A 27,682-nucleotide genomic window follows, 5' to 3' on the forward strand; every position below is an offset into this window, starting at 1 on the left:
TCCTTAAATAAATAAGTCCTGAAAAGAAGTGGGAGTAATCTTAACAGAGGAAAAGTAATACATGTTTGAAGATCCTGGGGGTCAAAGAAAATGTTTTCTCCAAGAAATAAATATGGCTTTAAAATATAAAAAAGGGATAGACTGACACTAAGCAATACTCCTACATCATAATGGTGTTGTAAACCAACATTACCTTAATAAAAATTAAAACTAAAGAAAACTATTTTCCTTTGTTCAGTTAAACAGGTATATTTAGGGAGGAAAAGCAATTTTGTGAAATACCTTTGCCATGTATAATATGCAGATTGCTGGTGATAGAAATTTAACAGAGAAAAGAGAATGTTTGGTTTTGTTTTCCAAAAATTAGTTTTAAAAATGACTATTAGTCATGAAACTGTGTGTGTGTGTGTGTGTGTGTGTGTGTGTGTGTGTGTGTGTGTGTGAAAAGTAGTGGAACCATTTTCTCATTAACTGTGGAAAATATGCAGCAGTTTAAAGAACAGGTATTTTAAAGGCATTTTGTAGAAATATAGAATAATAGCATTGAAGTGACTTTTGAGTCACTCTTTTCTATTAAATGGAAATCTTCTTTTTTTTATAATAAATTTTATTTTTATATTCCCCATACAATTGCAACCCAATCCCTCCCCTCCCACCCCCCACCCCCCAAAAAGTGTCTCTGGTTCATAGTTTTTTGTTGATTTTGATTTTCACTTTTTTATAGTTATTCATTTCCCTGGTCCCTTATTTAAGTTTTCTAGATTCCTGCTATGAGTGAGACCATCCGGTATTTTTCTTTTTCTTTCTGGCTTATTTCACTGAGCATGATCCCTTCCAGTGCCATCCATGTTGCTGCAAATTGCATGTGTTTATCTTTTTTGAATGCTGAGTAATATTCCATGGTATATATGTACCACATCTTCTTGATCCAGTCATCTATTTTGGGGCATTTGGGCTGTTTCCAAAGCTTAGCTATTGTAAACAGTGCTGCTATAGAAAAAGGAACTCTCCTGCACTGTTGGTGGGAGTGCAAACTGGTCCAACCACTATGGAGAGCTGTGTGGAGATTTCTTGACCTACTAAACATAGAGCTCATATGATCCAGTAATTCCACTCCTAGGTATTTACCCAAAGGACACAGAAACATCAATTCCAAAGAGCACCTGCACACCTATGTTTAAATGGAAATCTTAATGTTTAAAGCTTGCAAATGTATCATTTAGAGAAAGTAGACATGTATATAACTGATGCACTGCTGACTCAGGCTACTAAGTGAAACTCAGCCCTTGCTCTGCAAATGTGGGGGTAGGTGATGAATGGGTATTGAGATGCCAAACATGCCGTTCATGCAAAATTGGTTTCTAACCAGCCAGACTACTTATCTGCTAATTCTTAATCATCTTCTTTGTCTGGTACTCCCTTAACTTTACATTCCTTTCCCTCTCTCCTGCCATCGTTCTCTTGCTTTGCTTTTACTCTTTCTTCGTGGATACCCACTTATGGCCATATTCCATGCAGCAAAATAGTGTGCCTTGGAAATGGCATTTTATTAGTCACATTTTTAGGTTGTATTATGCAATATCTGAAACTTACTAATTATAAATCATGGGACTTCAATCAAATTTCTAGTTGGCACAGAACAGTGTGTTCTTGAAAAGGACATATAGAAATTGAACTATCTTAACATTGAGGTTGTTTTCTACAAGTCAGATCTCTACTTCGGAAGAAATCAATCAAAACTGCGATTGAAATAATTTATTGTCCTCTCTGGACTTTCTGAACTTCGTTATGGAAAGAAATATCTTGTATTCAGTTTGATTTTTGTCATCATAGAAATTCATTCAGATAAGTTGGATGAACTAGATATAAAAATCTTTATTCACTGGCCCAAATCTTAATTTATATTCTGCACATAGCATCAATATGTATGTTAAGATTACTAATGCCAGTTTTCATGAATAAAAGAGGCTCTTATTAGATTGATATGATTAAAACCTTATTTTTCATTACTAAAATGTTTCCAATAGAGAGCCATTAAAATCAATCTATGATAGTTTATGGGTTTTACAGTATAGTAAATTGTTCACCATATTATAACCAAAGTTGATTTTTATGCCTGTATCAATAGTGCTTATGGAAGCTGATGGTATAAGAAAAAGATCTTAGAAAGCTAGCAATTTTAGGCAGATGTGTATCTACACCTCCAGCTCTGCTGGTTGTGATTTAACTATAAAATGTTGCAACCTCAGCCAAAACCACTGAGGTCGGCTCTTGCCCGTGATTGTAAGTATGGAGGATGTTTGTTTGACTTCATAGACACCGACTTTATAAAACGGAGCTATGTCAAGCATTAACTGTGTGGCACTGCACAGGGAGATGTCTGCAGCCAACTTCCAGGGATGACCTTCCCTGTGTGACAGTGCCTTGGCATTTTATGTTGGTTCTCCCTGATTTTCATAGATACTCTAATCTGTAGAAAGAAGGAACATTTTAAAATAGCATAGCCTTAGGAATCCTTTCTTCTAGAAGTTTTTCAGAGAGAGAAAAATCAACTTATAGTCTCACTGTCACAGTCTTCCAACATTAAAAGTTACCGATTGATTCCTTCACAGAGAAAAGCTTACTAACTGTCTGAACTAACTTAGGATCAATTCTCCAGAGTGCACCATCCTTCCCAATGTATACAAATGTCTGGCTGTGTACCTTTAACTGAACAGTTAAAGCTTTCAGAGTTTTTGCTGATTTGCTTGGCACATCTCCAGCACAGTAGTCCATTAAAATTCAATTCCTTTCTCAATAATTGAGACAATCAATTTACATTAAACAAGGCACAATTATAATTTCATGTACAATTTAAATTCTATAGAAAATAATCAGTGTGCAATAAAAGAGACACTTATTTTGATGCAAAGAGATGTTTGTATAGTCTGCATAAACAAATCTTTCCTATTTTCTAAATAATTCCCTCATTATCTTTGGTGTAGGGAAGTTCTATTATGTTTTATTTAGATGTAGGGACAAGTGTGTGTCTATGGCTGCAGTTTTGATAAGCACTATGACTTTGTCTCAGAAGCATTTGAATGGAAAGAGTTAAGATAGAATAAGGTAGGTACTTGGTTGCTATTTAACATGAAATCACTCATGAAAAGAACAATAAGGATATATGTTGTGAGTGTGTTGCCTTCCTGAAATGGCATCACACATTCTTCTTTACCTGTGTAATAGATAAGGTACCTAGTGCTCTACCAGGGATCCTGTGACCCATAGTAGTAAAAAAATTGGGGAAGGGATTTGTGGGGTATACATAGTTGCCACAGTCCTATGCCTTCCTGGGGAAGAGTTCCTGGGAAAGCTTCAAACTGCTCACAAGGCAGTCGGGCTAGTGAATGTGCCCAAATTCTCATTTATAAGCTTTTACTGAGATCGGTACTGTTGGTTCAGGAAATCTAGACCACAGGAAAAATATTATTAGGGAGAGTATAGTAAAATTAATGACAAGATAGAAAACAAATCCTGTCAGAGCCGGAGAATATATTTGGCTTCCGCTTGGTGTGTCTGTCTGTTTCTATAAACGGTCCAGAATAGAAACCGGATGTTTAAAATCTCCATTTCACATGCTCTCCTCCCCCTCCTGTCTTCCTTCCTCTTCATATTGTAGACTTACTATTTTTATTATTTTTTATTTATATTCCTATTTTTCAATATTTGCCATTTGTGTGGATAACACATTAATTTTTAATGAAATATTTCCAGACTCTTGGGATAGCTGAATCATGAAAGAAAACTTGAAATTGATACAGACTCCAAGGCAGCATATAAATGGAATATTACACTGTTACTGATCCCACTCACAAATGGAAATGGATAATTTTAAAAGATATGTACGCAGATTTAACTCTTCTCTTTGTGTATGAGTCTAGTTTGTATCATTTTTGTATACAAGTGTAATTCAGGCACCATTTTAATGAATAATTAAAATGTGAGAAATATCAAAACAATATGTTACACAGTAGTACTTTCTTATGAATTTATTTTTATCAAGAAATACATCGTTTGAAAACCTTCATAGCTGTTAAATTCAGTTTTCACTTAAATTGAGTCTTGGGCTTAATTTTTCATTTTCATTCTGTTGTAGAACTGAAAGATTTTGAAGAAGGTGGAATTTGTTAATTTGGGTAATTTATTTTCTTCAATCTGTAGTTATTTATAGTGCTGTGTTTGTGACATTATAACTTAATATTTAAAAATATACAAACAATTTTATATTTTTTGAGACTGCAGAACCACAGCTTTTTGATCCACTTTGGTACTCTAAACTAAAGAATAGTTTCTTACTAAATTTGAATTTACAAAGCATTTGATATTTGAGATGTACTGTCTTAGAGATTTTTTTCCCATTCTCAATTTATAAGGATATCAATTATTAATTTTATGCTGGTAAGGTAAATCTTATTTAGAAATTATATATGTTTAACATGTATAAATACATATATTTCTAAAAAATTCTAAGCTCATCTCATTTGTATCTGTACTTTTGGAAAAACTACTCTCTATATATACATATCTAATTAATATTATTAAATAATATAAATCTAAAATTTTATTGTATAATGTATGTTCAGTGAATATTTAATAAGTATTAATCACAGCTATGAAGTATGTTTTGATATTAAACAAGAATGACTTCCTCGCTCTATTGAGGCCACTTAACTACTCATAGTGTTACGAGTTTGTCCTTATTTTATAGGGTTTGTGGGTCATGTTTAATGGTGCTGCTTATTAAGATTCTTAGCAGATACACATATGACTGACTTCACAAATTTTCTGACAGTCATTTGGAATGAATTATATATTTTCTAAGGTTTTGGTTTCCCCAGTGGCCTGATATATTAAAGAGTGATAGTTAAGTTGCAAATTTTGTTAGAAATTCTTTTTAATCAGCTTAATTTGATTTTTTACATAGTGGTTTCTATACATAAATAAAGGGGATAATACAGAACTGAGGTTAGGAAATACTTCTTTCCTAAGACCAGGGAGAATAGCCCTTTGAACATGATGTTCAGAAAGAGATCGTATGATCACTTCTTGTTAAAACCAAGTATACTTCCGTGTCTTTCCCACTTTAAAATCATCATTTTTGTGATTCTTGTCTGAAAGTCCAGTTTTTCCACATGGCTTTCAAAATATATTGTTAGTGTTGTATTTTATCTTGATTTGAATTATGCTACTGTGTTCACCTGCCAGGTTATCTCCTGCTCAGCTTGGCTATATAATAGTCTTGGTCTCCTCTTAGATTTTATTTTATTTCTTTTTTTCCTTTTTTCTTTTTTGTATTTTTTTAATATTCGTTTTTTATTTTTATTTTTATTTTTTAATTTTATTTATTTTTTTTTGGGGGACCCTCGCTGGCGGCCAGGGAACGAACCTACGCTGCAGAGGTTGTGGGCAGCCTCGCAGCCCAGCGCTCAACCGCTGCGCCACCAGGGGAGGCCCTCTTTTTTTTATTTTTTACATCATTGTTCATTTTAAAACAGTATTTTCTTCCCCCCACCCCCTCAGGTGTAGTCCCCATAGTTTCCTTCACCAATGCACCCGTGCACCATCACCTCAGTCCCCTGTGCTGCTCCCTCCCTCCCTCTGATCCCTCTTCTGCCTCCTGCCCTGCAGTATGTCTCTGATTTATTATTATCCGTTTTTGCTTTGTTGTGTTTTGTATTGTATTTGTTATTATTTTTTTACACTGATGTCTTATTTGGTTTCCCTGTATTCCTGCTATAGGTGAAACCATCCAATATTTTTCTTTCTCCTTCTGGCTTATTTCACTGAGCATAATTCCTTCTAGTTCCATCCACGTTGCTGCAAATGGCAATATGACCTGGCATTTCCACTACTAGGGATCTGCCCAAAGGACACAAAAACATGGATTCAAAAGAACACCTGTACACCAAAGTTTGTTGAAGCACTATTTACAATAGCTAAAACCTGGAAACAACCCAAATGCCCAAAAATAGATGACTGGATCTAGAAGATGTGGCATCTATATACAATGGAATATTATTCAGCAATCAAAAAAGATAAACTCATGCCATTCGCAGCAACATGGATGGAACTAGAAGGAATTATGCTTAGTGAAATAAATCCTCTTAGCTTTTAATGTAGAACAGGGAGATCTATGCAACTGCAAATGAGGCAGCCCAGGCCACACTCCCATCTTGTGGTTCTAGATCTCTCCCACTTCTATATGAAGAGTAAGTGACTCTAGAAAAGAGTTGATCTCCAGATATTCCAGAGGAAAACTACTTCCAGGGTAGAATTTGGGGGGCTGGGTAGGGGTGGTACAAACAAAAAATTTGAGCTCTTACTGGAGTCTAAATTCTAGTTTGTCACTCCCTGTTGTTTCTGTAGTCCATGTTTCTGTTTTCTAGCATTTTAGGGCATTGTATTTGTAGCATTTTATGTTCTTCTCTCTCAGATTGTGAAGTCTTCCAAATGAATCACGATTTATTAATCTCTAAAGTTCCAGTGTTTTAATGAATGATTCTCCAAAAAACTGAAATTATTTTATTTTAAAAGTTATTTGCTAGTGATTAGGATCTATATATGTAGAGTCCAGATGTGTCTTCAGTTCTTTCCACCAAGCCATTAGGATTTGAATTCACCTGGTCTTTTAAGTTATTTTTCAACTCTTTTAAGCTACTGTATTGTTTGGTCCATTCAACACAGAACAAAAAAAATACAAACGAAAGTGACTGAATAACTATTACATGATAGGAAATCTGCAAGCCATGGAGTTATGGAAATTAAATTAGGCAATCACTGGCCTCTAGAGATTCTTGTTCTCTGGAGAGAGTTACAGGCCCTCAATCTACCCCAACCAGCTATTAATGGCTTTAGTGGAGCTGTGCGTGTAGCAGCTTAGGATCACTGAAGAGAGGCACATGTTCAGCTTGGGAGGCATTGGGGAATTTTTTGCAGGAAGGAATGCCAGAACTTAACTTTTAGAAGACGTGTGAGGCTGGGTGTCAGGCAGAGAGGAAAACTGGAGAAAAGCTCTGGGAGAGAAGTGGCATGTGGTGGAGCAGCTACAAACAGGTCAGTGTTGATGGAGTGGAAGATAGGAAGGAGAAATGCCTTGTAAATCTATGCCAGGGATCCAACCCCATCCTGTAGGCACAGGGCAAACAATGAAGGATTTTCAACCATGTATCATAACAGATGTATGCTTCCAATAGCTCACTCTGGTGGCAGCATGAAGGAAGGGTTATAGGATGCTAGTCAGGAAAACTAAATAGAAAATGAGGATCTGAAATAGAGATAAAGAAGAGAGAATGAAGAATTGCATGGGAGGTAAAACTGGCCAAAAATTGATGGGATATGAGACATGAGGAAAAGGGAAGAATAAAGTAGTTTTTTGTTTTGTTTTGTTTTTTTGTTTTTTTATTTCTGCTAGCACCTGTTTCTTTGGTCTAAGTTCCAGAGTCAATTTTTGTGAGCCCCACTCTGCAGGGAATGAATCTGTAAAATGCCTTAAAAGCTAGTGATTTGAAAAGTTGTGCAATGGGGCCTCCCCAGTGGTGCAGCAGGTTGAGCGTAGCGCTGTGAATCTGTCCACATCTTCTGCAGCGAGGGTTCAATTCTCGGCTAGCCAGGGAGATACCCACATGGCATGACAGACCTCTCCTGTTGCACCCACTGCTCCCCTCAGCAGTGTTTTCAGTCAGTCTGCCTGTTCTGCTCCCCAATCTGTCTCTGATGAATCCTGTCACCCTCCCGCCCCTCTGGCCTATATCCAGGTTCTTGTATGCATGAATAAATAAGTCTTTAAAGAAAAAGTTGTATGTTGGTCCTGTGTTCGTTCTGTTTGAATTTTCCCTAAAGCAAGTCTACATGTTTGTTTTCAGATTTATGTAGCTCTTATTTTGATGACCATTTAAACTTATTTAGTGACATTCCTTATTTAGCATTAGTTAAATTATTCCTTATTTAGTGATATTTAGATTGTATTCAGCTGTCTTCCTGCTGCCATCCCTTGTGCCCCTTTGATCTTTTCTTCCTTCCCCCACTAACATCAGAAACTTCACTACATTTTTTCGTATCCATTAGTTTTTATGAGTATTTTGCTTTGTCAAGTTGTCTACTATGTAAATGTGCAATATTCATCCTTGTCATTTTGATTTTATTACACAAAACTTCCTTGTCCATTTTGCTATAAGTAGGAATATTTTATCTTTCCTTATGACCAAATAGTGTTCTGTGGTGTGGATATACTACATTTTCTTGAGCCAGTTTTCTATCAGTGAACATTTAAATTGTTTCCATATCTTACTATTGCAAATAACATTGCAGCAAGCATTGTGGTGCATATAATTATTTGAGTTGAAGTTTAAATGACCAGCAGTGGTATTGCTAGATTATATGGTATCTCCATTATCATTTTTTTAATGTAAAACCAGACACTTTAAAAAATATCTACATGAGTTTGCAGTTCCATCAACACTATACTAGAGCTCCTCTTCTCTGTATCCTCTTCAGAACCTGCTGGTGGGAGTTGGTGGGGGGACTGTATTTAAAAGGTGCCATTCTTTTGTGTGTGAGATATCTCATTGTGGTTTTAACCTGAATCTCTCTTATTCGAAACAATGATGAGCATTTTCCCATGTTAACCTATTGCTGGATATCCTCTTTGGTGAAAACCTCCAGATCTGCTACCCATTTATTAATAGGGCTGCTTGCTTTTTTGTTGTTGTTCAATTGTATAAATTTTTTATATATCTTGAATATTAACCTCTTGTCAGTATGTAATTTATAAGTATTTCCTTCCATTCACTGGGATATCTTTTTAATACATTTATATTTTCTTTCCTGGTGTAAAAGTTTGTTGTTTTTAAAATTTGAAGTGATCCTGATTGTTTTTGCTTTTGTTACCCTACATAGTGCAAGTTCTACAAAAAAAAAAAAAAAAGTTGTCATTAATGTCATAAAACATATCACCGTGTTTTCTTCTATATATTTTATTGTTGCAGGACTTATATCTCAGACTTTAACCGAATTTGAGTTTCTTTTTGTGCATGGAGTTAGAGAATGAGCCAACTTCATTGTTTTATATGTGGCCATCTAGTTTTTCCAGCACCATTTGTTAAAGAGACTCTTCTTTGCCCCACTGTATGGTTGTGGTACTTTATCATGAATTAAATATTGATATAAATATGGATGTATTTCTGGGCTTTTAATTCTATTCTGTTGACCCAAGTGTCTATTTTTTTATGCCAATACTATATGGGTTTAATTGCTGCTGCTTTATATCATAGTTCAAAGTCAGGTAACATAATGCTTTCATTTCTTCTTTCCTCAGGATTGCTTTTTGCTATTTGAGGCCTTTAATGATCCCATTAATTTGATGTTTTTGTTTGATTTCCTTCAAGAAAACTGTTAGTATTTTAATGAGGATTGCATTAAATTTATGTTTTTTCTTTGGTAGAATAGTCATTTTGACTATATTGTTTCTTTCCATCCATGAGCATGGAATTTTTTTACATCACTTTATGTCATAATCTAATTCCTTTAATTTTATACAATAAAATAAGATTTTGATGTATAACTCCTTTGGCTCCTAGGTTAATTCCTAGGTATTTAATTATTTTTGAAGCAATTATGAATTGAATTATTTTCTTAATTTCTTTTTCTTCTATGTTGTTGTTTGTATATTAAAATACCACACATTTTTGTATGTTGATTTTTTAACCTTCCACTTTGCTATATTCATTTAGTAATTCTAGTAACACTCTTGTGGAATGTTTAGGGCTTTATCTATTTAGTATCATATAATTTGTGAGTAACAGTAGTTTTACTTTTTCTTTGCCAACCTGGAATTCATGTATTTCCTTTTTTTATTTGACTGTTCTGGCTAAAATGTCTACTACTAAATTAAACAGAAGAGGTGGCATTGGGCCTCCTTGTCTTTTACCTGATCTTAAAGGGAAAGCATTTAGTTTTCTCCCCATAGGTGCTATATTAGTTAGGATTGTGATATATAGCCTTTATTATGTTGATGTAGGTGCCTTCTCTGCCCATCTTGTTTAGAATTTTTGTCATAGGACCTCCGCGGTGGCGCAGTGGTTGAGCACTGGGTTGCGAAGCTGCTCACAGCCTCTGTAGCGCTGGTTCGATTCCCGACTGCTCCCCAGCCACCAGAGGAGGGTCCCACATGGCGCGCAGACCTCTCCTGCCGCCTGCTGCTCCCCTCAGCAGTGTACTTCGGTCCTTCTGCCGGCTCTGCTCCCCGCTCTGGCTCTGGTGAATTCTCTCACCCTCCCGTGCTTCTGACTGTACCCAGTGCTTGTATAAATAAATAAATAAATAAATAAATCTTAAAAAAAAATAATTTTTGTCCTAAATGGGTGCTTATCAAATGCTTCTCAGCACCTATTGATATGATTATACTTTCTTTGTTGATGTAATATATCTTACTGATTGATTTATGTATATTAAACCATATTTACTTCCCTAGGATAAATGTTTCTTGATCATTATATATAATCCTTGTAATGTATTGTAGATTTCTATTTGTTAGAATTTTATTGATTTTTTCATAATACTCATCGAATATTGGTTATGTAGCTTTCTTTTCTTGTGCTGTCTTTATCTGGTTTTGATATTTGGCTAATATTGTCGACATTCTCTTTTTGGATTTTTAGAAATAATTTGAGCAAGATGAACATAATTTCTTGATAGACTTTGCTTGTAAAGTTGTCTAGTTTTGTGTTTGAAAGATTTTTTATTAGTTTATTTTTTTAATTCTTGTTTGTTTATTTATTTATGCATAGAAGAGGGCCTCCCCTATGGTGCATTGGTTGAGTGCTGGGTTGTGAAGCTGCCCGCAGCCTCTGCAGCGCTGGTTCGATCCCCAGCCACCTGTGAGGGTCCCACAGGCACAGAGGTCCCGCAGACCTCTCCTCCCGCCCACTGCTCCCCTCAGCAGTGTACTTCGTCAGTCTGCCTGCTCTGTTCTCCGCTCTGGCTCTGGTGAATTCTCTCACCCTCCCGCGCTTCTGACTGTACCCCAGTGCTTGTATAGATAAATAAATAAATCTTAAATTAAAAAAATCTAGCTATTTATGCATAGAAGAACTGGGGTATAGGCCAGAGATACAGGGGGTGAGAAGATTCAGACAGAGTTGCAGAACAGGTGGATCTACTGGAAAACACTGCTAAGGGGAACAGGAGACAAGACAGGAGAGGTCTGCTGTGCCATATGTGGTCAGCTTCCTGGCCATGGATTAAACTCAGGCAATGGTGTTGATAGCACTGAGACTTAACCCCTACCCCACCAGGGAGACCCTTTTTATTGCTGTTTCAATTTCCATGATTGTGATCAATTTAGTCAACTCTTCTGTTTCTTCCTGATTTAGTCCTGATAAACTATATTGTCCTAGAAATTTGTCCATTCCTTCATTGAATTTATTGGCATATACTTGTTCATAATAAACTCTTGTGATTCTTTGTATTTCTGTGTAATTCCTCCTCATGTCTGAGTCTATTAATATTTTTTCTCTTTTCTTGTTAACCTAACCAGCGACTTAAGAATGTTGTCTATCTTCTTAATGAACCAACTCTTAGTCTCACTGATCTTTTGTGTTTTTTTTTTTATTTCTGCTCATTTATTTGTTCTGATTTTTATTTCCCCTCTATTACCTTTTAGGTCTTGTTTGTTACTCTTTTTCAAGTAGTTTTAACTGTCATATTGTTTATTTGGGACTTTTGTTGCTTATTATGTGGACCTGGTTGCAATTATCTTCCTTGTGTTGCTGCATGCCATAGATACTGGTAGCTTGTATCTTCTTTTTCGTTAGTCTTAAGGTAATTTTTGGTTTATGATTTTATTTACTCCTCAGTCCAATAGCTATTAAGCAGCACATTATTTATTCTCTATATATTTATGGCTTGTTTTTTTTTTTAATAGTTGGTTTAGTTTTGTGGCATGGTCAGAAAGAGCAGTTGGTATCACTTCAATCTTCATAATTTATTGGCAATTTTCTTGAGTCCCAAAAAATTGAGTATCCTTGAAAATGTTCCATGTACACTTGAAAAATGTATATGTAGTATTAAGGGGTGGAGAGTTCTATAGATATCTGTTAAGCATATGGTATAGCTTCTGATTTAAGGCTAATGTTCCTGACTCTGTATTGTTGATATGTCCGAAGATGTGAGTAGACTATTAAAACTCCTCTGAGATTATTGTACTGTCAATATCTCTCTTTAGTGCTTCTAATAATTGTCTAATATATTTGTGCTCCATCATTTTGGAGCATATATATATGCATATATATAAAGAGTTGTATATATATATATATATATATATATATAAAGAGTCTTATTATTTCTTGTTGTATTAGGCATTTAATCATACTATCTCTTATTACCTTGTTTAATCAGGAATCTATATAAATATAATGGTTTCTTAAGTTTTCTGATAGTCATTTCCTTTTAGTATCATGTTTCAGCCTTTCACTCTATTTCTATGCCTTTTTTCTTATTGTTGGTAAGATGGGTTTCCTGTAAACAGCTTAAGATTGGATATATTTTAACTGGTGAATTCAAGTCATTTACATTTAAGGTGATTATTGAAAAGTGCTCATTGCCATTTTGTTATTTACAATGTCTTTTTAGTTTGTCTTTATTTATTATTTGGGATCTTTAATGTTTTGTTTAGGTTCCATTTCATTTTCTTTTGTTTCACTTATGTTGATTTTTTTCTTGAAGCTTCTACTGAGGTTAGTATATAGTTGGCTATTTTTTTGTGATGTTAGGCAATCTTGCTGCAAACTTGTTCTGATGGACCACATACTTGCTCTCCCCCTCTACATTGTATGATTTAAGTGTCAGTTGTATCTAAATGTGTTTTGTTCTTGTTGTAGTTGTTGCTTATAGCTGCCCCTTTAGTATTTTCTTTATATCTAAGTTTCTGTTGACAAATTCTTGGAATTTTTGTTTTTCTGTGAAACTCTTTACTTTTGCTTTGGTATGGAATGATAATCTGACAGAGTTAAGTATTCTAGGCTTGAAATCTTTGTCTTTGAGTACTTTAAATATCTTCTGCCATTCCCTGCTTGCCTGTAAGTTTGCTACTCAAAGTCCCACATACAGTTTATTTGGCGTTGTGTTTTAAGTTACTCTTCTTCCCCTATATGTTTTAAATACTCTGTCATTATCTTTCAACAGTTTTATTATGTTTCTTGGAGTGTTTTGGTCTATTATTATTTTGTTTGGATCTCTTGGATCAGAATATCAGATTCAGTTCACATGTTGAAATGATTGTCATCAATTGATTCTCAAAATAAAATTTCTGTGCCTTTCTCTTTCTGTGCTCTGTCTGGGACCCCTGTGATATGAATGTTATTTCTCTTTATCTCAAATAGTTGTTTACATTTTTAAATTCTTTTTGCACTTTGTTGTTCCATTTTTGTGTTCTCTACAACTATGCATTCAAGCCGTTGAGGCCCTCTATTATACAATATTATACAATACAATTATAACATTTTTTATATATACTAATTCTTGTGGTAGTCAGCTCATATTTTCACGGTCTTTGTTTTGTTCCTATTTTACATCATCCATTGTTTTTCCTAATCCAGCAGTCATGGTTACAACTGTTACCTTAAATGCCTATTCAGGTATATTCCACAATTCTGCTGAATTCAGACTTGTTGGGGAGAAGACTGTTGTTGAAGCATTTGTGCTGTGTTTGTTTTTCTCTTCATTTTTAGATTCTGTGAGTTGTAATGGAGACTGTCCTTTTCATATCTTAGCAAGTTGGTTTCATACCCCTCTTACGAAATGCTAATGTAATCCATCATCTTTATGTCTATTATTTCATATACTGCTGTCTTTGCTTATGTTCAGATGGCAGGTACACTGTAGTAATAGGTAGGAAGGAACCAGACAATAGTGCAACAAAAAGTAACCTCCAGTGAGCTTCAAGGAATCAAGCTTCCTATTGTTCTGTGGGTGTCTGAGTTGTGTAATGGAAATACGTAGTGATACCCTCCCGTAAGCTAACTACTCAGCAAAAATGTCTCTCATATACTTTCATGTTAGCTGTGGTTGTGCACTTGATGTAGCTCTGGATGAGGACCATATTTGTGACAAAACCACTAGTTCAGATTGTTTACTTTGCTTTTGAAGTATGTGTAACCTTACTCTGGGTCACTTGCTCTTTTTAAGAACTTGTTTAGTGAGAACATTTAGTTGTTTTCTTGGTATTGGTGTTGGCCCTGGGTTGAGATAAGGCAGTTGGTTTCTATATCACAGCCTCAGGCTGCAAATAGTATCATCTTCTATTGGAGATACAAGTGATCCAATCTGGCTTCTGTGCAAGTCCATACTCCCAGTGTTCTAAATTGAGAGCCTCAGGCTCAAGTCAATAATCTTCACTCTGCACCCTGACTCTTCTAATTCCCCAGTATTGCATCCTCTGCCTTACATGTCAACTCTCAGCTACCCCTTTTCTAGTGCAGTGCCAGGTTGCCAAAGTCTCTGAAGTAGGGGTGTGCCCCTGAGTTAACAACAGAAGGGGCACTCCATATAGCTACGGTTGCACTGCCCCAGTGTAGCCAACAACAATTTAATTACAGTTTTTCCTACCCCTTCTCACTGCAATGTTGATCTTGATTTATGTGGTTATCATCCACTTATCTTTCAGGAATTGTTGACTTTGTTCTGTTGTTATTTATTTGTGAATATGTGGAAGAAGAGAGCCTGGTATCTTTACCACCTTCTTGGTAGAATAGATTTATAGTTGTTACAATAAGTATTTAAAGTCAAACAAATGGGTGTCAAGAATTATAGAAGAGAAACTGTAGCTGACTTCCAACCTAACATTGCCAATGTTTAACCTTCCCTACCTTCTAAAACAAAGTGAACATAAACAGTGCCAAGACTCGAGGAGAGATCACTGTCCGTGGGTTCTCAACTATGATCTCACATTTGCAAGGCACAAAGTACAACAACAGGGCTTATTAACAAACAAGGGATTGGGGAAAAGGAAAAAAGTTTCTAAGGTCACAAGTGGCTGGCTATCTCACCACAGTATCCAGTGTCTAGTAGTCACAGCAATGACTAGTCATTCAAAATGGTGCCATCCCTTCCACAATGTTCACCAGCAAGTGGTGGACCTCAAGATTTAACTCACAACAGCAGGTGGGATTGCAGTGCAGCTGAAGTGGTTCCACATTAGCCAGCCACCTATTTGAAGGTGGAGATGGCCAATGCCAGCCACCAGACCTGACAGTGCCAGAGGCTACAACATCAGGACATGGTGCTGGAGGATCAGAAGTCATAGACAGTTCTTAAGAGGTAGCTGAACACAGGTCAACAGTGCCTACAGTGCCAGAGTACAGGCACTAATGTACCCCTTTGATCAAAAATACCCCCTTTGATCAAGAGGGAAAACCCTAGCCTGCACATTCAGATCCAACCTACAGTGAAGTCCAGGTCATCCTGTTGACTGTGCACTCGGGAAAGCCTTGGCCAGGGCTGGACACTCAGCCTATGGCCCTAAACCAAGTTCATGATGCCAGCCGTTAAGCCTATTCATGCCCTAAATAGCAGCAGCCAAGCACTGTCCTTGACTCTACATGAAATGGTCATCAGTTACAGGATATACATCTAAATAGATAATAAAATAGAGTGTAATAATTATAGCAATACTTCTCTTTGGCTAGTTTCTCTATGACTCCAAACAGTAGTAGTATTTCTAAGGGGGAAAATAAAGTAATCAAAGATATTAAATCAAATAATCAAAATGTCCAATATCAGGAAATTAGTTCCACAAATTCCCTAAAATGGAATTCTAAAATGCCAAATAATCACTTGTTGGAAAAAAGATGGTTTCTGACATAACAAAATATTCAATATATATCTCTAAGAGGAAGTAGGATAAATCATATACTATATGATTCTGTTTTACTGCAAAAATAAAAAAAAAAAAGTAGCTTGTATTTCCCACACTTGTAGACTCAGATTTTGCCTATACCAACATGTATGTACAATTCAGCTTTTTCTCCTTGAGTACCCCAAAAGCCTTCATATGCACAAAACACTACTGATCCCATGGATTTTACTGACAATATTGTAAGAAGTTGGAGAATATTTGTACCCTCATCCCATAGAAACAATGTAACAATCTCCATTGATACTTTGTCTCTTTCAAAGACCTCTCCAGGTTATGTTTCCACTCTAGAACTTTTGTCCTCATTCTTGCTTCCCCCTTTCCCAGTAACTTTCAAATTACTCTGGGGACTGCAAATTCCTTACCTCCCTATTATACAGAATAATCCAACTCTGCCCTAGCTTGCCTTAAACATACATACATTCAAGCTAGCTTGGCTCACAGTAAAAAGTAGATTTAACATTGCAGCCTTATACATGAGCATATGCACATGCACACAGACACACACAAACAGATATGTTTTAGCTGTCTCTAGAGAGTAGGAATATTGGTGAGTTTTCTTCCTTCACATTTTCCAATACTTTGTTAAGTTTTTTGCACTGAGCATGTATTACTTTTATAAAAGGAAATATAAAACAATAGTAAAAAAACTTTGCTCAGTTCAAGTTTTCCCCCTTCTGGGAAACCTTTCCTGACAAATCCCTTCCAGAATGTTAGATTCCTTTCTCTTTCCATTTGGCCCTATTGGTTTCTCTCATCTTACATTCATTGCTGTAGAATCATCTGTTTTCCTCCTACTTCTCAGACCCTTCTTACTCTTTGGTTCATCATAATCATAGACTACTTCTCCCTTCTCTCTACAACAAGATTCTTAAACTAAAATCCATAGATGGGCTGTGACTCTCCAGAAAATGTTTGCAAAATTTTACTGTGTTTTTCATTTATGTTTTAAAAGATTTATTTATTTATTTATGCATACTATAACTGGGATACAGGCCATAGGTGTGGGGGTGGGTGAGAGGATTCACCAGAGACAGAGTGGGGAACAGAACAGGCAGATTGACTGAAATACACTGCTGAGGGCAGCAGCGGGCGAGTTAGGAGAGGTCTGCTCCGCCATGTGGGTATCTCCCTGGCCAGGGATCAACCTTGTGCTGCAGTGGCTGTAGATAGCATCATAGATTGCATCTTAATCCCTTGCACCACCAGGGAGGCCCTGTGTTTTCATTTATTTTCTGGGAAGCATATCCAATTAGTCTTTGGCTATTTACATTGTATCAGGCAAGGTTCTAGGTCTGATCCTTCATCAGACTTTCAAAACACCACAGAATTTCTGACCAGCTGTTTCTATACTCACCCTATTTGTTTTCCTTGTTTAGAATATGCCATGAGGTGAGGATTGTCTTGTCTTGCACATCACTGTTTTCCTACTGCCAGTAAGAGTGACTGGAATATAGGGAACATTCAAAAGTGTATCATTTTGAAAGATGGGCATTATGAGGTAGAAAAGATTTATTTCAGTTTCAGAGTTTGTTGTATATAAGCTGCAGCTTTAGGAAGCAGGAAGTAATCAAAAGCACTCTAAGACTAGGAAGTCAGACTAGGGCTATGCTCAGTCTTATTAAAAATTGGTCTTAAAGCAGAGTATGATTTGGGGCCTCCCCTGGTGGTGCAGCGGTTGAGCACTGGGCTGTGAAGTTGCCCGCAGCCTCTGCAACGCCAGTTCAATCCCCGGCCACCGGCGAGGGTCCCACATGGCACGCAGACCTCTCCTGCCGCGCCTGCTGCTCCCCTCAGCAGTGTATTTCATCAGTCTACCTGTTCTGTTCCCCTCTCTGGCTCTCACCCTCCCCCACTTCTGACTGTGCCCAGTGCGTGTATAAATAAATAAATAAATCTTAAAAAAAAAAAACCAGAGTATGGTTTGGCACCCAAGTGGGCATCTGTCTCCTTGTCTTTTAGGCTAGATTCTGTGGTTATCTCACCCATTTTTAACTCTGTTATTGGCTGCCCAGCCTAAGTCCACAGGGCCAGTTCAGTATACAGACCCAGGTCTCCTACTTCTTAGGTTAGAGAATATGTAGGGAAAAAGCAGCTTGACTTTCACTCGGCTTCATGTAATATGATTCACTTTGTTGAAGGTAGTTTGTTCTATAGAAATTAGAAAGGGTGTTGTTTAGATAGTATGCTGATGTCTTAGTGCAACATATTGACCCACGAGATCTATGAGACATGAGATCTACGTGAGCGTGTGTTGCAAAATTGCCTCTGTGCATTTCTGCTATAGTGTAAAATAGTCTGGATATAAGAAAGAAAATCCTTTAAGAATCATCAGGGCCTCCCCGGTGGCACAGTGGTTGAGCGCTGGGTTGCAAAGCTGCCCGCAGCCTCTGCGGTGCCGGTTCGATCCCTGGCTGCTCTCCGGCCGCCAGGGAGGGTCCCACATGGCGCGCAGACCTCTCCTGCCGCCCTCTGCTCCCCTCAGCAGTGTACTTCGGTCCTTCTGCCTGCTCTGTTCCCCGCTCTGGCTCTGGTGAATTCTCTCACCCTCCCCTGCTTCTGACTGTACCCAGTGCTTGTATAAATAAATAAATAAATCTTAAAGAATTGCTAAAAAAAAAAAAAGAATCATCAGGTTATCTCATTTTGCCATCAATTATATTTTGAACTGTGAAGTTGGTAGAATAACTAATGTTTCTGGCTAAGTAGATTCCCTCAACAACAATAAAATATTTTAAAGTCAGGTAATTCAGTCTAATTCAAACTGTATTTGTTTTATTTTCTTTGGAATTTATATATCTATATCTATCTCTCTATCTATCTATCCATATATGACTGGAACTGGGTGTTTACAGTTCAACTTGCGTGTGGTATTCCTATAATAATTTCAGTATATAAAATAAAATGTTTACAAAAACCAACCCGAGACAGATATTATGCAGCAGTTTAGCAGCAAATTTCTATTCTGGGCATTTAACAATAATTGAGATCTTTCTATTGGCTTTTACATAAACTCAGATTAGTAGTAAAATATAAGTACCAGCCCATTTGGCAAACTCTGATGCTTCAAGCAGTCACAAATTTGCTTCTGATTGTGCTTTTCATTCACACCTATCTCAGATTTTTGCCTGATGCTTTTTTAAATCCTCTAATTTACATACTGTGGTAAATTTAAAATGAGAACAGATGAATGCTACTAAAATTTCCTATTTCACTGATGAATATGGTATTTTGCTTTAGCTATCTAGTTGTGATATATTCAACAACCTTTAAAACATGAAATAGATACTTCTTTTCAAATATACTGTGCAAGGTGCATTACTAGTATTGTCTTTCCTATGCAACCTTGAGTCTGAGCCACAGAAGCTAATTTGAGCATCTGGGAATGCATGGCTAAAATTCAGAGTATCCTGTTCACAGGCTTACACCTAGTCATTTGGATAGAGAGGCCTCTTTCACTTTGGTTATCTTAGAGCCATGGGCGGTGATACATCCATTCTACATCCACTCATTCACTCTACAGTTCTTCGTGCTCTGAAATCCTAGTGCACCACAGGGATTAACTATTAACAATGGTTAATAATAGTTAATATTATTAACTGTTAATAGTTAATCCCATTTGGGAGTGTTACAACATATTTTTTTTTGAGTGGCTAATATGCATTTGACTCTAGCTAAGTATAATATGTTATCTCATTTACTATAATAATAATCTCATTTCCCAAACACACAGTGAGTCTTGGTGAGGTGTCAAAGAAAAACAGATCCTGGTAGCAGTTAAAGCAGTAAAATCAGGGCCTCCCGGTGGCACAGCAGTTGAGCGCAAAGCTTCCCGCAGCCTCTGCAGTGCCAGTGCCGGTTCGATCCCGGGCTGCTCCCTGGCCACTGGAGGAGGGCCGCTCCCCGCTCTGGCTCTGGTGAATTCTCTCACCCTCCCGCGCTTCTGACTGTACCCAGTGCTTGTACAAATAAATAAATAAGCAAACAAACAAACAAACAAATAAATAAATCTTTAAAAAAAAAGGCAGTAAAAGCAGATTTTATTCAGGAACCATTTCAATAAGGAGAGAGGGACCTCGGTATAGTATTGGACTCAATTCCAAATACAACAAGGAAAAGTGGAGTTTGATAACCAAGCAGCAGGATGGGAGAGGGGAATCAGTGCATAAAAAATTACTAGGAAGAAACATCAGGGGTATGGATAGATTCTGGGCTTCCAGGGTTATTTCTGAAGGGAGGTCAGTATGATTAGACATCACCAGGGAATGATAAAGGATGAGGAATTTTGATCATAAATTGAAGACTCGGGATTCTCTCTAAACTGATAAAACACATGCTAAAAGTGGGCAGCACAGACTTAGCAGGGCAGACACTGAAGCCTGAGTTCCAAGTCCAGTTAGAAAGAGAGCTTAGATGGAACCTGATTAGTTTGGTCAAGGAAAGCGACTTTGGCAAAGATTTCTAAAACCCGTGTTCTTTCAGTAATCTGCATTGTCTTCCTGGTATCATAGACCTGTGTCCCCTACTAGACAGTGAATAACTGGAGAGAAGATTTTCTCATTTGTTTCTGCATTTTGCATACTGAGCAATAAAGCACTTTGTAACTGGAGGGGTCATCTATCTGGTGATAACAAATGTACCATACACTGTGCTGGGTGCATGGGTAGAGAGACCTAGAGAAAGCGGGAAGAAATGCTTGAGTTGCTGAATAGAATCCACCATCTCAAACTTTGTAACAATGTTCATTTTAGTTTCAATAACCAAAATCAGGTTTGTTTGTTTTTTTTTGTTTGTTTTTGTTTTGTTTTTTGTTTTTGTTTTGTTTTTGTTTTGTTTTTGTTTTTGTGGGACCCTCGCCAGTGGCAGGGGATCAAAGTGGGCACTGCAGAGGCTGCGGGCAGCCTCGCAACCCAGTGCTCAACTGCTGCGCCACCAGGGGAGGCCCACCAAAATCAGTTTTAAAGTTATACACACCACTTAGGACAAAACTGCCATAGTCATCTAAAGCAGTTAATCAAGGGTACATGTTAAAAGTAAAATTGACAAAAAATCTTTCTATTTCAAAATGAAGGACAAAATGTTTCAAAAGCTGTAACAAAAATTCCTGGGGAATTTTGAGGTTCTATTTTACCCTAACATAAGAAGCTGGACAATTGCTAAACACTTAATTGCTGCTTTTCATTCTATCTTAATCATACTTGGTTGTGCTAAGAGATTGGAGTCTGGGAAATTTAATAAACGACCCAAATTCAAAATGTTTAACTCCAAATTCAGCTTAATAGAAAGCCAAGCTGCTGTCACTATTTCTCATGTTAGGCGAACCCAATATATAAATCCAAATTTACAAAATGGATTATTAGTTAAGTGGTAATTCTTCACTTAGCAACATAATTCATTGTAGCAAGTTCCCCTTGTAATGCTTGCAAATGTGCTCAGTTTATTAGAACCCTCTGAGCCACATTTTAAGGGCAGAATACATTTGATAATTTTATTGAACAAGCCAGCGATTTCAAATTTGTCACAATATTTGGTTGTGTGCTGTCCTGGACCCTGAGAAACAAACAATGGGTGAGAATGTTCTCTGCACTCAGTGCAGTGAGGAGGCTGGGGGAGCTCAGCACGCAGGTCCCCCTGTCTGGTCTTCATCTTTTTAGTTTTCTGTCTCCTTATCCAATGGATGAATCAGAAACATGCAGTTTATCTTCATGGAAAACACTGTTCCTCAGCTATTTCTTGCTTTGGTTCACTGAAAGGGAAAGTCTGACATAATCTGGGCTGAGAAGAGTGGTCAGCTTCTGTTTTCATCTTCAATCCTGCCCTGACCTTTGGTGAAATTTCCTTATTAACACCATGGCTGGCCTGGGCTATGCCAGGTCACTGAGCCACGGAGGTTACTGAAAGCTAAAAGTTGTGGGGTATTTCAGGGGATTAGTTTTAATGAACTGGCAGAATTGTAGTCAGATGACAAATTGGGGGACATTGTGGCAAAATAAATAACATTTAAAAAAAGGGTAGATGCCTCCAATTGTCATGAAACCATATAGCAGAATCTGCTTAATGGAAACAATAAGAGAAATTCAAATGAACGGTGAACTGTTTCTAATTCGTTTCATGTAAAAACACAAGGAAAACTAGTCTTAACGTTTTTATACCACTACACCTAGATATAAGTTGATGAATGCCAGGATTTTTATTTAAAGTCAAGGGAGGTAGTTTATTTTTCCTATTTGGTGATGGGGAAGGTTATTTACTTCTTATTTGTGGGGAAGGCACTCTTCCATCTTTATCCCCCCTTTAATATTGTGATTTTCCTGGACCTTTTACTCTCCTTTTCTTTCTACTGTAGAATTAGACTAGGAGAACTAGAGTTCAGCTTGGAGATCTTTTGGTAGGTGCTATATTTCTAATAAATGTTGAATACACTCACTATACTGTCTGTTAAAGCACATTTGTTTGTCAAGGGTCTTTATGCATTTATCTAGGGAAGAATAAACAACCAAACCTGCTGTATTCAAATTCCAAATTCTAGTGTAGCAAATTGTCAAAATATACAATAATGAATTTCCAAAATAAAATTTGGTAGTAGAATCAGGTATTTATTACATAAGTTAGAAACATTAATGCTTTGTGGGTATTAAATGGACCTGCTATTCTTTCTTGGTCAGATACATCTTGCTTTGTAACAGTTTATTGGTTATTTCATGAATTTTTCTTTATGGGAAAAATCTTATCATCAAATTCAGCATTATCCAATCTGTTGATTCTGAAGACCTGAGAGAATTTTATTACTCAGTGTCACATCAAAGGGTGAACATGATCACAAAACTAGAAATAATTCATATAAATATCCATATCGTTTAATGGTTTTGCGTTCAAGGCATAATCCTTTCTATTAAAATTTATAATTTATAGCTGATAACATATAATGTAGAAGACCTATAGAAAAGATAAGGAAAGAATATAGCCCTTAAATAAAAATGTGTTTGCTTTACTTGGCTTATCAATTTCTGTATTGTGGTGGCTTCCCTTTGGGATAATGATTGAGAAAAAGTTTTCCAAAGATAGGTGTATTTATTTCGAACTGTCTGCTTGTAACAATACTTGTGCAAATGTGATGCCTGATAATAAAGTACTGCATGTAACTCCAATTTTCATGAGTTTTTATAAAGTTTTTGTTGATTTAAGTCATTCAAAATTGATCCTTAAAAAAATAATTTCTGTATTTACATAATTACAACTTCAAGCATGTTTTATGAAGTTGGGTTAGCACTCCAACCCCTTTTCTAAGTGGTTACCAAGAGTGGTTATATGTGAAACAGCATTGTTGCTAGACTGTTGTTTTGTGATTTCTTCTTTTTTTGGCTGTAATACCCAAGGTATCTCTCTGTCAGAAGTGTAATCTTCAAGTATTCTGGTATGAAGAATGATCTCCCAGTTAGGAAAGTTTGGATCCATCCTGAAGTGTGAGGGCTCAGGAGGTATAAGACAAGGATCTGCTTGATCTTAATTCTTATGTGGTTCTGAGCAAGTTACTAGCTTTTGGAGCATAGTGCTTATGAAGAAGTCTCACTAATCAACAAAGATCTTTGCTATAAGAGAAGAGAAATTCATCCACACCTATTGTACCTGCCAAAGACTCTGTCTCCGCTTTCATTTCATGCTTCAAGGTTTCTTGGGTGCTGGCTCTCTTCCTTATTCCCCAATTTCCATAGATTGATAGACATTGAACAGTGTATTAAATTTCTTGCTACTACCATATACAAGTTTTCTGACACTTATGATAATAATAATTGTTATTATGTGGTACATAATTATAGGACATATATTAAATCATAATGATAGTTATTGTAAGTATATCATTATTATAGCATCAGTTAACTTTCTATAATACTTACTATACAGCCATTGTTCTACTCTAAGCTTTTTTTTTAATAAATTTTATTTTTATATTCCCCATACAATTGCAACCCCCCCCCATTCTGACCCCAATCCCTCCCCTCCCCCACCAAAAAAAAGTGTCTCTGGTTCATAGTTTTTTGTTGATTTTGATTTTCACTTTCTTATAGTTATTCATTTTCCTGGTCCCTTATTTCAGTTTTCTAGATTCCTGCTATGAGTGAGACCATCCGGTATTTTTCTTTTTCTTTTTGGCTTATTTTCACTGATGCTGCAAATTGCATGTGTTTATCTTTTTTGAATGCTGAGTAATATTCCATGGTACATATGTACCACATCTTCTTGATCCAGTCATCTATTTTTGGGCATTTGGGCTGTTTCCAAAGCTTAGCTATTGTAAACAGTGCTGCTATAAACATAGGTGTGCAGGTGCTCTTTGGAATTGATGTTTCTGTGTCCTTTGGGTAAATACCTAGGAGTGGAATTGCTGGATCATATGGAAGCTCTATGTTTAGTAGGTCCAGAAATCTCCACACAGCTCTCCATAGTGGTTGGACCAGTTTGCACTCCCACCAACAGTGCAGAAGAGTTCCTTTTTCTCCACATCCTCGCCAACATTTGTTGTTGCTAGTTTTTTTAATATGTGCCATTCTCACTGGTGTAAGATGGTATCTCATGGTAGTTTTGATCTGCATTTCCCTGATTACAAGTGATGTTGAACATTTTTTCATATGCCTGTTGGCCATTTGCATTTCCTCTTCAGAGAAGTTTCTTTTCAGCTCTTCTGCCCATTTTTTGACTGGGTTATTTTCTTTGTTGTTGTTGAGTCTCACCAGCTCTAAAAATATGGAACGCTTCACGAATTTGCGTGTCATCCTTGCGCAGGGGCCATGCTAATCTTCTCTGTATCGTTCCAATTTTAGTATATGTGCTGCCGAAGCGAGCACTACTCTAAGCTTTTTTAATTCTTATAACAACCTTATGTGGCAAGTACTAGCACTGTCTCCATTTTTTTTTTTTAAGATTTATTTATTTTTCCATACAAGCACCGGGCACAGTCAGAAGCGTGGGAGGGTGAGAGAATTCACCAGAGCCAGAGCAGAGAGCAGAACAGGCAGACTGATGAAGTACACTGCTGAGGAGAGCAGCGGTCAGCAGGAGAGGTCTGCATGCCTTGTGGGACCCTCGCCCGGCAGCCGGGGATCGAACCGGCGCTGCAGAGGCTGCGGGCAGCCTCGCACCCCAGCGCTCAACAGCTGCGCCACCGGGGAGGCCCTAGCACTGTCTCCATTTTATCAATGAGGAAACTGAGGCAGAATGAGGTTAAATAACGGCTCAAGATCACACAGCTACCACAAGGCATAGGCAGAACTTGAACCCAAGTAATATTGCTCCAAGTCTATCAGAAGGATGCTGACATAAAAAAATCTTAGAATTAGCTCCCATAACAGCAATACTTTTAAATTTTTCTACTATGGAGAAAGACAAATATAATTAGATTGGTTTAATTTATATGTGGAATATGAATAATAAAAAAGTAACAAACAAAACCAAAGGAAAACAAACCCTGAAATCTGACTGCAGAACTGAAATATGATAACATACGTTTGTAGAGATATGAACACATTCCCCTAAAACACAATATTTTAAGTCAATGTTAATTACCTCAATAAATATAATTTAAAAACGAAACTTCCCCTGTGGTTTTCATCAGTTATGGCATCGATATATGTTCCCATTTTCCATGCTCTCTGAACAGCTTTTCTGGCTCTTTACTACTAAAGTCCCGCAAGAGCATCTGATTAGTTTCTCAATTGAGTCCTAAGATATAAACCCCCAGCTGTTGCATACGTATCTTAAACATGAGTATTCCCTTTTTCCGTGTTGAAAATAAGTTCTGATGGAAGAAGACATGGTACAGAGAGTAAAATATTAAGTTTCAAAGATGTTTGTGTTACCTTAAATTGAAGGCAGATTGGTGAAAAGTGAGGAGAAAAAGAAAACTAATAATTTGAAAGAAGAGAATAGCAGGAAGAGCAACTCAGTAAAATCTTTTCTTCCCATAAAATAATTCTTTGTTTTTTGACAGTTTACTTTTATTAGGTATTCTGCAAAAGCTCTCCATGGCTTTACCCCAATTTACAAATGAGGGAACTGAGGCCCAGGAGGAAGAAAGTGAGCACAGTTGCTACCAATATCAGAGGAGTTAGAATTCAAACTGGTTTGCCTGACTCCTAAATCTGTGCTCTCTCTACAATAATGCATCACTGTCTTTCTGTAAAGAGATGATGGTTCTAAAGGACCCGGAAAATTAGTGGCTTTCAGGATGATTGTCAAGATATAGTCATATACAAGTCTGAGAAGTGCCGCTTGGAAAGTCACTAAATAATTAGAGAAGTATTACAAAAAGACTAAGGGGGATAGATAGAAATAAAAGGAAATAAAGTGCACAATCTTTTGTAAGAGTAGGAATGGATAGTGATGATAAAATACTAAGGGAGTTGGGCCTCCCCTGGTGGCGCAGGCAGTTGAGCGCCGCGCTGTGAAGCTGTCCGCAGCCTCTTCAGCGCCAGTTCAATCCTGGCCAGCTGGTGAGGGTCCCACATGGCGCAACAGACCTCTCCTGCCGCGCCCCCCCGCTGCTCCCCTCAGCAGTGTATTTCATCAGTCTGCCTGTTCTGTTCCCCGCTCTGTCTCTGGTGAATCCTCTCACCCTTCCGTGCATCTGACCTGTACCCTGGTTCTTGTATAAATAAATAAATAAAATCTTAAAAAAAAAATACTTAGAGAGTTAATGTTTCTAATCAGTCTACATATTTTTTTTAAAGATTTTATTTATTTTTGCATAGAAGAATTGGGGTCTAGGCCAGGGGTGCGGGGGCTAAGAAGATTCACTAGAGACACAGTGGAGGGGGTGCAGAACAGGTGGATCTACTGAAATACACTGCTGAGGGCAGCAGCGGGTGAGACAGGAGAGATCTGCTTGCCATGTGTGGGTTAGTTTCCTGGCCGGGGATGGAACTCAGGCCAAGGTAATGACAGTGCTGAGACTTAACCCCCAGGACCACCAGGGAGGCCCATACTTTGAGTATGTTAATGCTTTTCTTTTATTACAACTCTGTAAATGATGAGGTAATTCCAAACTTTTTAGGAAAACTTTATACCACAAAATATCACAGTCGCATCAGGGTTTATTGCATGTATGTTGTGTTTTGTTATTTTTTTAAGATTTATTTATTTATTTATACATACATACATACAAGCACTGGGTACAGTCAGAAGCGCAGAAGGGTGAAAGAATTCACCAGAGCCAGAGTGGGGAGCAGAGCAGGCAGAAGGACCGAAGCACACTGCTGAGGGGAGCAGCGGGCGGCAGGAGAGGTCGGCACGCCATGCGGGACCCTCCTCTGGTGGCCGAGGAGCATCTGGAGATCGAACCAGTGGTGCAGAGGCTGAGGGCGGCTTAGCAACCCAGCGCTCAACCACTGAGCCACCGCAGAGGCCCTGTTTTGTTATTTTTTTGTAGGTGTTATCTGCCTTACTCCTGTTATCACAGCAGTATTACTTTTAGTGATCTAGATAGAGCATATTATTCACCACTGTGAATAATAGACTGAAAAACTAATAGAAAATTTATCAGTGTTATTGTACTTATACACACACACAAATACATGTATTTTGATCAACCAATATAGAGACCTGTACTTGAGATAATGAATAAAGAAGCACATTTTTTTTCCACAAAATTCTTGCTTATTTTAAGCACAAAATTTGTGCAATGAGCATTCCTTTATATAGGAAGATCTATGGGAGGATCTGTAGTAGTAGGTTTGTCACTTA

The 27,682-nt window shown here is 37.3% G+C and overlaps 1 protein-coding gene and 1 non-coding gene across 2 annotated transcripts in view; one reads left to right on the forward strand and one right to left on the reverse strand.

The window, feature by feature from the left end:
- SDCCAG8 (SHH signaling and ciliogenesis regulator SDCCAG8) overlaps window positions 1–27,682 on the forward strand; it is a 270,102-nt gene that overhangs the window by 202,649 nt on the left and 39,771 nt on the right.
- LOC119245440 (U6 spliceosomal RNA) lies at window positions 24,683–24,789 on the reverse strand. Its single transcript, XR_005125358.1, has one exon. It is a non-coding gene; the product is annotated as a U6 spliceosomal RNA (small nuclear RNA).

This window comes from Talpa occidentalis, unplaced genomic scaffold (assembly GCF_014898055.3).
Source record: "Talpa occidentalis isolate TD23 unplaced genomic scaffold, MPIMG_talOcc4v2.1 talOcc4.14, whole genome shotgun sequence".
Classification (NCBI taxonomy): domain Eukaryota; kingdom Metazoa; phylum Chordata; class Mammalia; order Eulipotyphla; family Talpidae; genus Talpa; species Talpa occidentalis.